General features: G+C 36.7%; 2 long non-coding RNA genes across 2 annotated transcripts; both read left to right on the top strand.

Annotated features, from left to right (window-relative positions):
* The first annotated feature begins 323 nt into the window (after positions 1 to 323).
* LOC131011281 (uncharacterized) lies at positions 324 to 2,687 on the top strand. Its single transcript, XR_009096835.1, has 4 exons — positions 324 to 451; positions 594 to 684; positions 1,739 to 1,810; positions 2,321 to 2,687. It is a non-coding gene; the product is annotated as an uncharacterized LOC131011281 (long non-coding RNA).
* Positions 2,688 to 11,116: 8,429 nt separating this feature from the next.
* Positions 11,117 to 13,414, top strand: LOC131011280 (uncharacterized). The gene is made up of 4 exons (XR_009096834.1): positions 11,117 to 11,276; positions 11,418 to 11,506; positions 12,561 to 12,632; positions 13,133 to 13,414. It is a non-coding gene; the product is annotated as an uncharacterized LOC131011280 (long non-coding RNA).
* The last annotated feature ends 316 nt before the right edge of the window (positions 13,415 to 13,730 follow it).

Raw genomic sequence — 13,730 nt, 5'->3', positions numbered from 1 at the left:
TATATATTGTGATAAAAATTCTAAATGAGTAATTGTTGTTAATTATGTGCATTATATGCGAATAAGAAATATTATGGTCAACATTAGTAATTATCCTCTAACTTTCCAAACTGATTTATGTTCTTAATTTCTTTCGTGTAATTTTTAGCTATTAATTTAGGACTTATGGTTTGATTAGAATATTTAGTTGTGTACATTGCATATGTTTATGTAAATATAATAGTGCTTTTAAGTATTTTTATTTTTAAAACAATCCTTTTTTTTTTTAATTTGGAAGACATTTCTTTATATTGAAAAAAAGGGGTGATCATCTACCTCACTCAAACTTTTTCTTTTTACCCAAACCCTTTCGTAGAGAGAGAGAGTGAAGATTGTAAAAGAAAAATCCTCCATTTTGGACAAAAATCTTCAAGCCATGGGTTGAATCTCTAGTTTTTCCTCCGATTAACAGGTATTACATGAGCTTCTATCATTTTCAAACATCCAAATCAGTTTTTAATTAGTAATGAAACTACAAAATCTCTCTCTAAAAAATATACATATATACGTATGTGTATATATGCCTTTTTAACTTCATATCTTTCTTGTTCTAGCTACTGGAGTATTATGAAATAGTTTTTGGAGTAGAGAGATCAAGGAGATACATACTAACCCCAATTTCGAAAAAACCCTAGCTTGATTAAGGTAAGGAATTTTGTTTTATTTCACCAAATTCAGGTTATATGTATTGTTTGTATATATGTGAGTATATTTGTGTTGTCATTTGTTGGACTGCTAGATAAATTTGGGAAGAATAGAATTTCCATAGTCTTTTTCGACAGGCCCTTGTTGTTTAAATGTCTTGAAAATTTTATGGTGTATATATTGGAGTGTTTTGAACTCACACACAAATTTTTGAGTCTTTTGGACAATGTTTACTGCTCTTTTAAAATCAAAAACTTTTACTGGCAATCTCTGTCAAAATGTTCTGTATGACAGAGACTTGAGCCATCTATTTCAGTAGTTTCCTGTTGACAAATACCTCCGAAAATTTTTTTGTGTGAAGTTGAAAGTGTTAAGGACCCACTTGAAAATTTTGAGATCATTTAAGAAACATTTCCTATATTTCAAAAATTCAAACATTTCGTTGCCAGAAACCGCCAGAATCTGGTAGGCAGTAGGAAAATGGCCATATCTCTTAAACCACTTGGAGTTTTTCAACGTAATTTTTTTTAAAGTAAACTAGACTCATGGAGGTTTCTGTGCTTATAAAAATAGAATTTTGAAGAGCTCTGTATCAAAACAGTTTATTATTGAAAGTTGATGCAGTGTAGAAAGGTTGAAATATGGTGTTACATTAAAATGATTTGTAATATGTAATTATGAGTTATCTCAAGTTTATATGTTTTAATTAGGAATTTTTGTTAAAGAGATGCCTAAGTAATATCTTGAATCATCTGCTTTTATGTGAGAAGAGTTCGGGCTTCTGCCTCCCGGACATTTTTGAATGAATTGTTTGGGGAAGAGCACGCTTCTGTATTATGGACCTCTATATATGTGGTGTTTTCTATTTTGTTAGCTATGGAAGACCATCGTTTATAGACTCAAGCTTTTTGTTCTTGTGAGAACTCGGTGAGAGTTAGAATTTAGTCTAGTATGGAAAGTTGGATGCAAACCCTAAGGATAGTAAGAGATGTTTTGTTTATGAAACTAGGTCTTATGAACTTTACGACTCATTTGTTAACCCTATATAATGAAGGTCCGACGAATCTTTGACGACACCATTGTGAGGAAGAGGAAGTATACTAGTGATTGAGTAAGCATATCACAGGTGGGCATTTATTTACTTTGATAATAGTGAAAATCATATTCTGTTTCGATAAAGCATTTCAGTAAAGTGACGATGCAAACATATCATGCCAAAATACTTTATGATTTTGAGTATGGTACCGAGCTATTAGGGGCTGATCACCCTGTATAAATCGATATCGGTCTCTATGCTAGACAATTATGCTAGTAAGGGACGGGCGCTCAAGGTTGTTTGACTGGGAGCCGTCCTTCGGGTCGGCCGGTCGTGGTGACAGTGGGAGGAGGCCTACTCCCCGTCACTTGGCTGAGGTTATTGTTGATGTGATGGTACATACTCTTGTGAATTGTCTGCAGGCATTTTAACGATATATTGTATTAAAATATTTTGGTAGGCACAAGTTCTTTACAATAAAATCCCTGTGTGCTGCTAGTTCATGGCATGATAATGTTAAAGTCTTACATATATTGTATCTTTCGGCACATGTTCACTGAGTATTTGTACTCAGCCCTGCATATATTTCTAAATGTGCAGGTTGAGAGGGAATGGAAAGCAGGTGTGTTGTGCATCGGAGTTTTCTTTTTGCCAGATTCTACAAATGCTATAAAATATGTAAAAGGCCTCATATATGTACCTCTTTTGTTGAACATGTCCGTCGCACGTCTTTTGGGCTATAAACTTATTATGTTTTGCTTAGCAACTAAACCCAAATATATTTTGGGAGAATAGTTGTATTTTAGTCTTGTTTCCGCTAGTGCCCATGGGATGTAAATTAATCTACTTAAATTGTGTGATATCTATCTTCAAGCTTAATCCCTCATCGATGTTGTAATATATTCCCATGTTACCTTAGCTCGAGTTCTTGAGAATATCCATCTTCATTTCTATTCTAGTTTGTAAATCATTTGTATCATGTAGTAAAAATAGTTAATTGTTATTCCTCGTCGATCCTAATCATAGTTCACGGTCCAAATCGATCAAGCTAATTATAATTTGCTCAACCGGGCTGTGACATAAAGTGGTATCAGAGCCTATCTTATTCGCTTTGAAACTATATTTTCTTCTGATTCTTCCCTAGTTAGTGTCATTAGACAAATGAGTCTGTGGCAAAGCTCAACACACCTGCTCATTCCACTCAACGAGGAAAGGTATGTTCATTTACAAAGAGATCTAAATCGATTTTTTTAAGGAATCGGGTTGCAAAAGTACAAAGTTACTATGAAAGTGGTTGATTAAATTAGTGATTGAAAGTTTATACAAGTTTTGATATTCAGGAGGTTTGGAAATTGTTTATGGACTATTATTGTTGCATATTGTACTGTATGATTTATTAGAGTAGTAATATGACTGTGATATAGCTAGTAAGATTTTCAATGGGGACATTGATTGCTTTTAAGGAGCACTGATCGCTATATATATATATATATATATATATATATATATATATATATATATATTAAGTACTAGATTATAATTTAGTGGATCACTTGTTTTCTATTTTGTAGCAACAAATTGATGACAAAAAGAAACTTGGAGATGAGGAAATCAATGGACTGAAGATGTGATGAGTTGAAGGCGATTCTCACTCTCAAGTTTAGTATTAGGGGCGCAAATCGCTATAAATCGGGAATTCATTCGTGACGGAATTCCGGATCTTGTAATTGCGCTAAATTCCTTAAGTACGGCATAGCTCAAATTGTTTCCTGAAAGCTCATGGTTAGTTTGGGATTTGGGTAGCCATCGAGTTAGTTGCTGAAATGGTTCTTAACATAGAAACTCTAGAACCTATTTATGTGAAGTACCTATTGTATAGTTGATACATTGGTGTTACTATGATGGGTTAAAGTACATATTCACCCCTGAAGTCGACACCCCTAGAGCATTGGGCTCCCCAGACTCGGTCGTGGCGCGTTGACCTCCCTGAACTCTCGGAAAAAGGGTGCAAATACACCTCTGAACTCTCGGAAAAAGGGTGCAAATAAACCCCTCCGTTAAATAACGGAGGGGTGTATTTGCACCCTTTTTCCGAGAGTTCAGGGAGGTCAACGCGCCACGATCGAGTCTGGGGAGCCCAATGCTCTAGGGGTGTCGACTTCAGGGGTGAATATGTACTTTAACCCTACTATGATTATTATTATTATTATTATTATTATTATTATTATTATTATTATTATTATTATCATTATTATTATTATTATTATTATTATTATTATTATTATTATTATTATTATTATTATTATTATTATTATTATTTTTGATATTTATTGGTTTTGTTCCTTTGTGAACTTGAGATTTATGGGCTGTAGCGAACTCATAATTTGTAGATGGTGTGTTCAAGTCTATATTTAAGATTTTTTTTTTAAAGTTAAGTTTGGCCTAAGATATGTTATTTAAGTTATGTTTATCTAAGTTACTTATTGGGTTATTCATCATTCTGATAGGATGGATCCCGATCGCCCTGATGACGTGGAGCTTACACCGGAGCAGATACTTGATCGCTACTACACATATCAGAGGCATCCTGGTGATACACTAGGACAGACCTTAGCTATGTTTCATCGATTCTGGCAGGCAGCAGTACCTTATGGAATTACTGGATATGATGGAATTATCAGGCTGACGGAGATGTTGCCCTCCGACCTGGCAAGGCTGGGCACGGGAAATCTCAGATGACTACTTCTACACGGTCTACCCTTCATACGATTTACGTGGGGATTTCTTGGGGTTTATCACATGGATTAGCTACTACTTCTACATGTTTGGAGCCGCACCTCGAGGCCCGTATTTGCCTTACGGGACTCATTTCCGCCAAATAGGTTATCCATTGCCTCAACCTTCTCCTGTTGTCGCTGCTGAGCTCACTCCTATCCCAGCAGCTGATGTGGAACAATCTCGAACTTCTACTGAGCCACCCGTAATTGCTCTTGAGCCGTTGCAGACTTCATTCGACTGTTGGACCGATCTTCGAGCCAGGCAGCTCTTCAGCGGCTACCATGTTAGGGAGACGTACCAGAGATGAGTATGAGGCGGGCACCTCTCGACAGCCAGGTCAGGTAGATGACGATGATGAGCACCAATACGTCACTGTGGGAACATCTACACTTCAACCTTTGCCTGCAATGCAGCTACCCCCAATTTGCACTTTCAATACTAAACCATATGACACTACTCACTCGCCTGATTCTTCTGATGATATTATCCGAGTGTACTTAGCTAGCAGTCAGGTGAGGAGTCCTATCTTGACTGAGGATGTACCAATGGATTTTTCTGATGAGGAAGAACCCGAGGAAGAACCTGAGGATAGCCCAGAGTTAGGATCAGATGAGGGCGAGAGTGGCACTTAGACATGGAGGCAGATGTCGTGGTAGATGATATTTTGTGATGCTATGTACATATGCATGTGTTTATGATACGTACGTGCTCCTTTGACTACTAGGTGTGACTATTAGATGATCGATCTTTTGACTTATGTATAGTGATGATATGACAAGTGATTAAACGGACGGTGCTACATATTAGACCGTACCGTGACCTAGTACATAGTTGATGCCAATGTATATAGTAAGCATCATACATGTGCTAGGATATTTTTGTAGAAGATGCCTATTTTGTAAAAGTCCTCAAGGAGGCAATTTTCATATATATATAAATATGACGACCAGAGAGGTCTTTCTAGTAGTGATTGTAGAAATTTGTTCTTGTGATTAAGTTTACTTTGAGTTATTGTGCTTTGTGATGTTATTGAATTCTTGAATTATTCTGTATTAGTTGGTATTCAGGAACATTATACGACTATTTTTTTATTTATTTATTTTTGTTTTAATTGATATCGATATTTATTAAGAATGCGGTGTAAATAGGACTTTGGAGAATTTTTGTTTTATTTTCAGAATGCCGCCACGAAGGGAGCCTCATGGAAGGGGACGAAGAGCCCCACAGAATGAGGATGATAGGGAAGCTACCCCACCCCCACCACCCCTACCTGAAAGGAGAATTGAAGAATTATTTCTTCGACAAAATCCTCCAACTTTTGATGGAAAAGGTGAACCTGAAGAAGCTGAAGCTTGGATACGCGCTTTAGAGCGTATTTTTGATTTCCTAAGATGCACAGACAGAGATAGACTTTCTTGTGTTACATTTAAGTTATTAGGGACAACGGACCATTGGTGGGAAACTTGTAGAAGGACTTTTACTCCGCAACAACTTCAGAATATTTCTTGGGAGGAATTTAAAGCACAATTATATGAAAAGTTTATTCCCAAAAGTTATCGAAAGAAGAAAGCGGCAGAATTTTATAATCTAAAGCAAGGTAAGAAGACAGTTACTGAGTACGATAGGGAATTTTGTGATATGTCGAGGTATGGACCAGATCAGGTTGACACTGATGAGAAGACATCTGAGAAGTTTATTGGTGGTTTAAGGCCGGAGATACGAATGGCATTAGCTAGCCATGGTAGACTATCTTACGCCGAAGCATTGAGTAGAGCTTTGGATGTTGAAGCAGCTATGCCAGTGGAAAGAACTTTAATAGTTACAACAACACCACCAATGCCGGCTCAAAACCAGAATCAGTCTTTTAAAGGCAAGAGGAAATGGGATAATAATATAAATGATAACCGTCAAGTATGACAAACGACCTTGGCAGGGAAATGCACAATCTGGGCAAAATCAATCAGGGCAATTTGGACAAATGAGACCAGGAGCCCCTAATCCAGGGATTCAGAGGCCTTGGCAACCTATATTCCAACCTTGTTCTAAGTGTAATCGGGTTCATCCTGGTGTCTGCAAAGCTGGAAGGAGTGGAGGTAATACATGCTATACTTGTGGACAGCCTGGACACTACTCCTCACATTGCCCTATGAAACAACAGAGGGTTGGATTCAGACCAAATCAAACAAATCAAGCTCGACCTTTAAGAGCTATTCAAGGATACCCACAACATCAGTTTCAGCCTCAGCGACGACAACGACAAAGGCGACCTCCACCCCAACTACAACAACAACAACAACAACCCCAGAATCCGAGGGCATTTGCCATACAACAAGATCAGCCTGAGAAAAACTAGGGCAATCTGGCAGGTATGGGCAAGTTATTAGACGTGCCAATTATAATTCTGTTTGATACTGGTGCTTCACACTCTTTCATTTCTAGCCCATGTATTGATACCTTAGAAATCAAAGTAGAACGGGCTAAGAATGTTATGAAAGTAACTACACCGACTGGAGGACTAACGAGAACCACACATATTTGCCCTAACCTAGAATTTGAACTAGGATCTTTGAAAGCCAAGGCGAATAATCTGAATTTAATGCTGATGTGGGATGTGGATATCATTCTTGGAATGGACTGGTTAGCTGAAAATTATGCTACCATCCTTTGCAATGAAAGGAAAATATCTTTTAAAAGACCAGGAGAGATGCCTACTGAATTTTACGGCATTGGAATGAGGAAAGAGGTACCGATTATCTCTGCATTACAAGCGATGAAATTGATGAAAAAGAAGGAAAGTCAAGCATATCTGGTGTACCTAAATGGAGATGACAAGAGTGAGATTAATATAGAAGACGTGCCCGTTGCGAGAGAGTTTCAAGATGTTTTTCCCGATGAATTACCTAGCCTGCCAGCTGATAGGCAAATAGAATTTACCATTGACTTGGAACCTGGGGCAGCTCCCGTGTCAAAGGCACCTTACCGGATGGCCCCCAAGGAGTTACAAGAGTTGAAAATTCAACTACAAGAATTGTTAGACCTAGGTTTCATTAGACCTAGTGTCTCACCTTGGAGAGCACCGGTCCTTTTCGTTAAAAAAAAGGATGGCTCGTTGAGAATGTGCATCGATTACCGTGAACTTAACAAGTTGACGCTTAAGAATAAATATCCTTTACCAAGGATTGATGATCTTTTTGATCAGCTTAAGGGAGCTGGAGTTTTCTCCAAGATAGACCTGAGGTCTGGATATCATCAATTAAAAATCCGCCAAGAGAATATACCCAAAACTGCCTTTAGAACGAGATATGGTCACTACGAGTTCGTAGTTATGCCTTTCGGATTGACAAACGCACCGGCAGTGTTCATGGATCTCATGAATAGGGTTTTTCATCCTTACCTTGATAGGTTTGTTTTGATTTTTATTGATGATATTCTCATTTATTCGAAAAGTGTAGATGAGCATCAAGAACATTTGAGAATTGTTTTGACCACTTTGAGGAACGGGAAGTTCTATGCAAAGTTCAGTAAATGTGAATTTTGGCTCAAGGAAATAACATTTATTGGACATATAGTGTCGGTTGAAGGAATTAAAGTGGATCCTGCAAAACTACAAGCAGTGCAAGAGTGGAAAACACCTACTACGCCTACGGAAATTCGAAGTTTCTTAGGTTTGGCAGGGTACTACCGAAGATTCATTGAAGGATTTTCAAAGATAGCGAGGCCCATGACACAACTGTTAAGAAAAGAAACCAAATTTATATGGACAAGCGAATGTGAGGCGAGTTTTCAAAAACTCAAGGAGAAGTTAACAACAACACCAGTTCTGGCAATTCCGGACTCTTATAAAATTTTTTAGATTTATACTGATGCATCTAAACAAGGGCTAGGTTGTGTGTTAATGCAATAAGGTAGAGTTATAGCCTACGCCTCACGACAACTAAGGCCACACGAATTGCATTATCCTACTCATGATCTTGAACTTGCAGCAGTAATTCATGCACTAAAAATCTGGAGACACCACCTCTATGGAGTGAGGTGCGAAATATACACAGACCACAAGAGTCTGAAATACTTTTTCGAGCAAAAAGACCTGAATATGAGACAAAGAAGATGGCTCGAATTAGTAAAGGACTATGATTGTGGGATTCATTACCACCCTGGAAAGGCTAATGTTGTAGCTGATGCATTGAGTCGTAAAACTAAACCTCAACTGGGATATCTGCTTACCCAAGAGGAACATCTCATAAAGAAGTTTGCTAACATGAAGTTAGAGGTGATTAAATTGCCTGAAACGGTTCAAGCTATCATGGCTACAATGATAGTGAAGCCAGACTTAAGAGAAAGGATCATCATTGCGCAAAAGAAAGACGATGATTTAGAAAAGATCCGAGTGAGGGCCAGAACACACAAGTCAGTAGACTATGATAAAGCTACAGATGGTGCTTTTATGTATAGAGGAAGACTGTGCATTCCTAGAGATGAAGAACTTAGGAAAGAAATCATGAGTGAAGCTCATAATACACCTTACACTGCTCATCCTGGAAGTACAAAGATGTATCAAGATTTGAAGCAGATGTTTTGGTGGGAAGGAATGAAAAATGACATAGCCTCATTCGTTGAACGTTGCCTGGCATGTCAACAAGTAAAGGCATTACATCAACGACCTTATGGGAAATTGCAGCCACTCGAAATTCCTGAATGGAAATGGGAGCTTGTAACAATGGATTTTGTGATTGGTCTACCTAAGACTATGAGAAATAATACTGCTATTTGGGTTATTGTTGACCGTCTTACTAAGAGCGCACATTTTCTACCTATACCCATCACATATGGATCGGAAAAGCTAGCTCAGCTTTATGTAAAGGAAATAGTACGACTGCATGGAGTACCTATATCCATCACTTCGGACAGGGATGCTAAGTTCACTTCGAGATTTTGGACCAGTCTACAGAGAGAATTGGGCACAAGACTCAACTTTAGCACCGCCTTTCATCCGCAGTCAGATGGGCAATCTGAGAGGACAATTCAAACATTAGAAGATATGCTTAGAACCATTGTTCTAGATCAAGGCATGAATTGGGAAAGAGTCTTACCATTGGTCGAATTTGCCTACAACAACAGCTTTCAAGCCACAATAGGAATGGCACCATATGAAGCCTTATATGGTCGGAAGTGTCGGTCTCCACTTTATTGGGATGAAGTGGGCGAGAGAAAGATGTTAGGACCTGATGCTGTAAATGAGATGATTGAGATCGTCAGACTAATTAGACAAAGAATGAAAGAAGCTCAAGACCGACAGAAAGCATATGCGGACAAGCGTCGGACGGAATTACATTTTGTTCTTGGTGATAAAGTTTTCTTGAAGGTCTCACCTTCCAAAGGCGTATCAAGATTTGGAGTCAAGGGTAAACTAAAACCCAGATTCATCGGACCTTATGAAATTCTTGAGAAAATAGGCCCGGTAGCTTATAGATTGGCTCTACCACCAAAATTGGGGCATGTTCACAATGTCTTCCACGTGTCACAGTTGAGAAAGTACGTATTTGACCCAAAACATGTGATTCATCAAGGAGAGATGAACCTCAGTCATGATCTTTCTTATGAGGAACGACCGGAAGCAATTCTTGATCGTAAAACACAACAACTGAGAAACAAATCCATTGTATCAGTTAAAGTGCTATGGAAAAATCACGGACAAGAAGAGGCTACCTGGGAACTTGAAGAAAAGATGCGAGAGAAATATCCCGAGTTATTTACTCAAAGGTATGACAAATTTCGAGGACGAAATTTTTCCCAAGGGGGGGAGGATGTAAAATCCTCAAATTTTTGATAGCAATTTAGAAATTGTTATTAATTTATTAGTACTTGCTAATCATGGTTTTGACATCCATAGGATATAATTTATAGAGTTTTGGAATTCGAGTAATTTTCAAATTAGATTTTTTTGGGTTTATTGGAGTTTTAATTCCTGATAAGCCAATAAATTATTTACACACACACACACAAATATATATATATATATATATATATATATATAGGGAGAGGTTCAAATAAGAACCACTAATAAAATAAGAACAGAGAACCATTTTAAGTCATTCGATCATCAAGATCTACGGTGGATGCATCATCTTGGTGGATGGATGCAGATGCTGGGTTCGAATCCTGAAGGAAGCAAAAAAATTATTTTTTTTTGATGCATTAAATTTAATAGCGGATGCATTAATTTGTATAGCAGATGCAGTAATTTTATTGGTTCTTATGTTCTCACGATAATTGTGGTTCTCACTATAACCGCACCCTATATATATATATATATATATATATATATATATTGTGATAAAATTTCTAAATGAGTAATTGTTGTTAATTATGTGCTTTATATGCGAATAAGAATTATTATGGTCAACATTAGTATTTATCCTCTAACTTTCCAAACTGATTTATGTTCTTAATTTCTTTCGTGTAATTTTTAGCTATTAATTTAGGACTTATGGTTTGATTAGTATATTTAGTTGTGTACATTGCATATGTTTATGTAATAATATAATAGTGCTTTTAAGTAATTTTATTTTTAAAACAATCCTTTTTTTTTTTAATTTGGAAGACATTTTCTTTATATTGAAAAGAAGGGGTGACCCATCATCTACCTCACTCAAACTTTTTCTTTTTACCCAAACCCTTTCGTAGAGAGAGAGTGAAGATTGTAAAAGAAAAATCCTCCATTTTGGACAAAAATCTTCAAGCCATGGGTTGAATCTCTAGTTTTTCCTCCGATTAACAGGTATTACATGAGCTTCTATCATTTTCAAACATCCAAATCAGTTTTTAATTAGTAATGAAACTACAAAATCTCTCTCTAAAAATATACATATATACCTATGTGTATATATGCCTTTTTAACTTCATATCTTTCTTGTTCTAGCTACTGGAGTATTATGAAATAGTTTTTGGAGTAGAGATCAAGGAGATACATACTAACCCCAATTTCGGAAAAACCCTAGCTTGATTAAGGTAAGGAATTTTGTTTTGTTTCACCAAATTCAGGTTATATGTATTGTTTGTATATATATATGAGTATATTTGTGTTTTCATTTGTTGGACTGCTAGATAAATTTGGGAAAATAGAATTTCCAGTCTTTTTCGACAGGCCCTTGTTGTTCAAATGTCTTGAAAATTTTATGGTGTATATATTGGAGTGTTTTGAACTTACACACAAATTTTTGAGTCTTTTGGATAATGTTTACTGCTCTTTTAAAATCAAAAACTTTTATTGGCAATCTCTGTCAAAATGTTCTGTATGACAGAGACTTGAGCCATCCATTTCAGTAGTTTCCTGTTGACAAATACCTCCGAATTTTTTTTTTTTTTTTGTGAAGTTGAAAGTGTTAAGGACCCACTTGAAAATTTTGAGATCATTTAAGAAACATTTCCTATATTTCAAAAATTCAAACATTTCGTTGCCAGAAACTGCCAGAATCTGGTAGGCAGTAGGAAAATGGCCATATCTCTTAAACCACTTGGAGTTTTTCAACGTACTTTTTTAAAAGTAAACTAGACTCATAGAGGTTTCTGTACATATAAAAATAGTATCTTGAAGAGCTCTGGATCAAAACAGTTTATTATTGAAAGTTGTTGCAGTGCAGAAAGGTTGAAATATGGTGTTACATTAAAATGATTTGTATGTAATTATGAGTTATCTCAAGTTTATATGTTTTAATTAGGAATTTTTGTTAAAGAGATGCCTAAGTAATATCTTGAATCATATGCTTTTATGTGAGAAGAGTTCGGGCTTCTGCCTCCCGGACATTTTTGAATGAATTGTTTGGGGAAGAGCACGCTTCTGTGGTATGGACCTCTATATATGTGGTGCTTTCTATTTTGTTAGCTATGGAAGACCATCGTTTATAGACTCAAGCTTTTTGTTCTTATGAGAACTCGGTGAGAGTTAGAATTTAGTCTAGTATGGAAAGTTGGATGCAAACCCTAAGGATAGTAAGAGATGTTTTGTTTATGCAACTAGGTCTTATGAACTTTGCGACTCATTTGTTAACCCTATATAATGAAGGTCCGACGAATCTTTGACGACACCATTGTGAGGAAGAGGAAGTATACTAGTGATTGAGTAAGCATATCACAGGTGGGCATTTATTTACTTTGATAATAGTGAAAATCATATTCTGTTTCGATAAAGCATTTCAGTAAAGTTACGATGCAAACATATCATGCCAAAATACTTTATGATTTTGAGTATGGTACTGAGCTATTAGGGGCTGATCACCCTGTATAAATCGATATCGGTCTCTATGCTAGACGATTATGCTAGTAAGGGACGGGCGCTCAAGGTTGTTTGACTGGGAGCCGTCCTTCGGGTCGGCCGGTCGTGGTGACATTGGGAGGAGGCCTACTCCCCGTCACTTGGCTGAGGTTATTGTGGATGTGATGGTACATACTCTTGTGAATTGTCTGCAGGCATTTTAACGATATATTATTTTGGTAGGCACAGGTTCTTTACAATAAAATCCCTGTGTGCTGCTAGTTCATGGCATGATAATGTTAAAGTCTTACATATATTGTATCTTTCGGCACATGTTCACTGAGTATTTGTACTCAGCCCTGCATATATTTCTAAATGTGCAGGTTGAGAGGGAATGGAAAGCAGGTGTGTTGTGCAGCGGAGTTTTCTTTTTGCCAGATTCTACAAATGCTATAAAATATGTAAAAGGCCTCATATATGTACCTCTTTTGTTGAACATGTCCGTCGCACGTTCTTTGGGCTATAAACTTATTATGTTTTGCTTAGCAATTAAACCCAAATATATTTTGGGAGAATAGTTGTATTTTTAGTCTTGTTTCCGCTAGTGCCCATGAGATGTAAATTAATCTACTTAAATTGTGTGATATCTATCTTCAAGCTTAATCCCTCATCGATGTTGTAATATATTCCCATGTTACCTTAGCTCGAGTTCTTGAGAATATCCATCTTCATTTCTATTCTAGTTTGTAAATCATTTGTATCTTGTAGTAAAAATAGTTAATTGTTATTCCTCGTCGATCCTAATCATAGTTCACGGTCCAAATCGATCAAGCTAATTATAATTTGCTCAACCGGGCTGTGACAAATGGCTTCAACTCTACTGTTACGGTAACTTTTTTTAGCTTGATATTAAAAGTATCATAAATATTATTTGTATTTGTCTCTATTATTCACTTCACTTAATGGTACGAGTCATAATTT

This window comes from Salvia miltiorrhiza, chromosome 2 (assembly GCF_028751815.1).
Source record: "Salvia miltiorrhiza cultivar Shanhuang (shh) chromosome 2, IMPLAD_Smil_shh, whole genome shotgun sequence".
NCBI classification, from domain to species: domain Eukaryota; kingdom Viridiplantae; phylum Streptophyta; class Magnoliopsida; order Lamiales; family Lamiaceae; genus Salvia; species Salvia miltiorrhiza.
The sequence above is the reverse complement of the archived record's forward strand: the minus strand, read 5'-3'. Positions and strand labels throughout refer to the sequence as shown.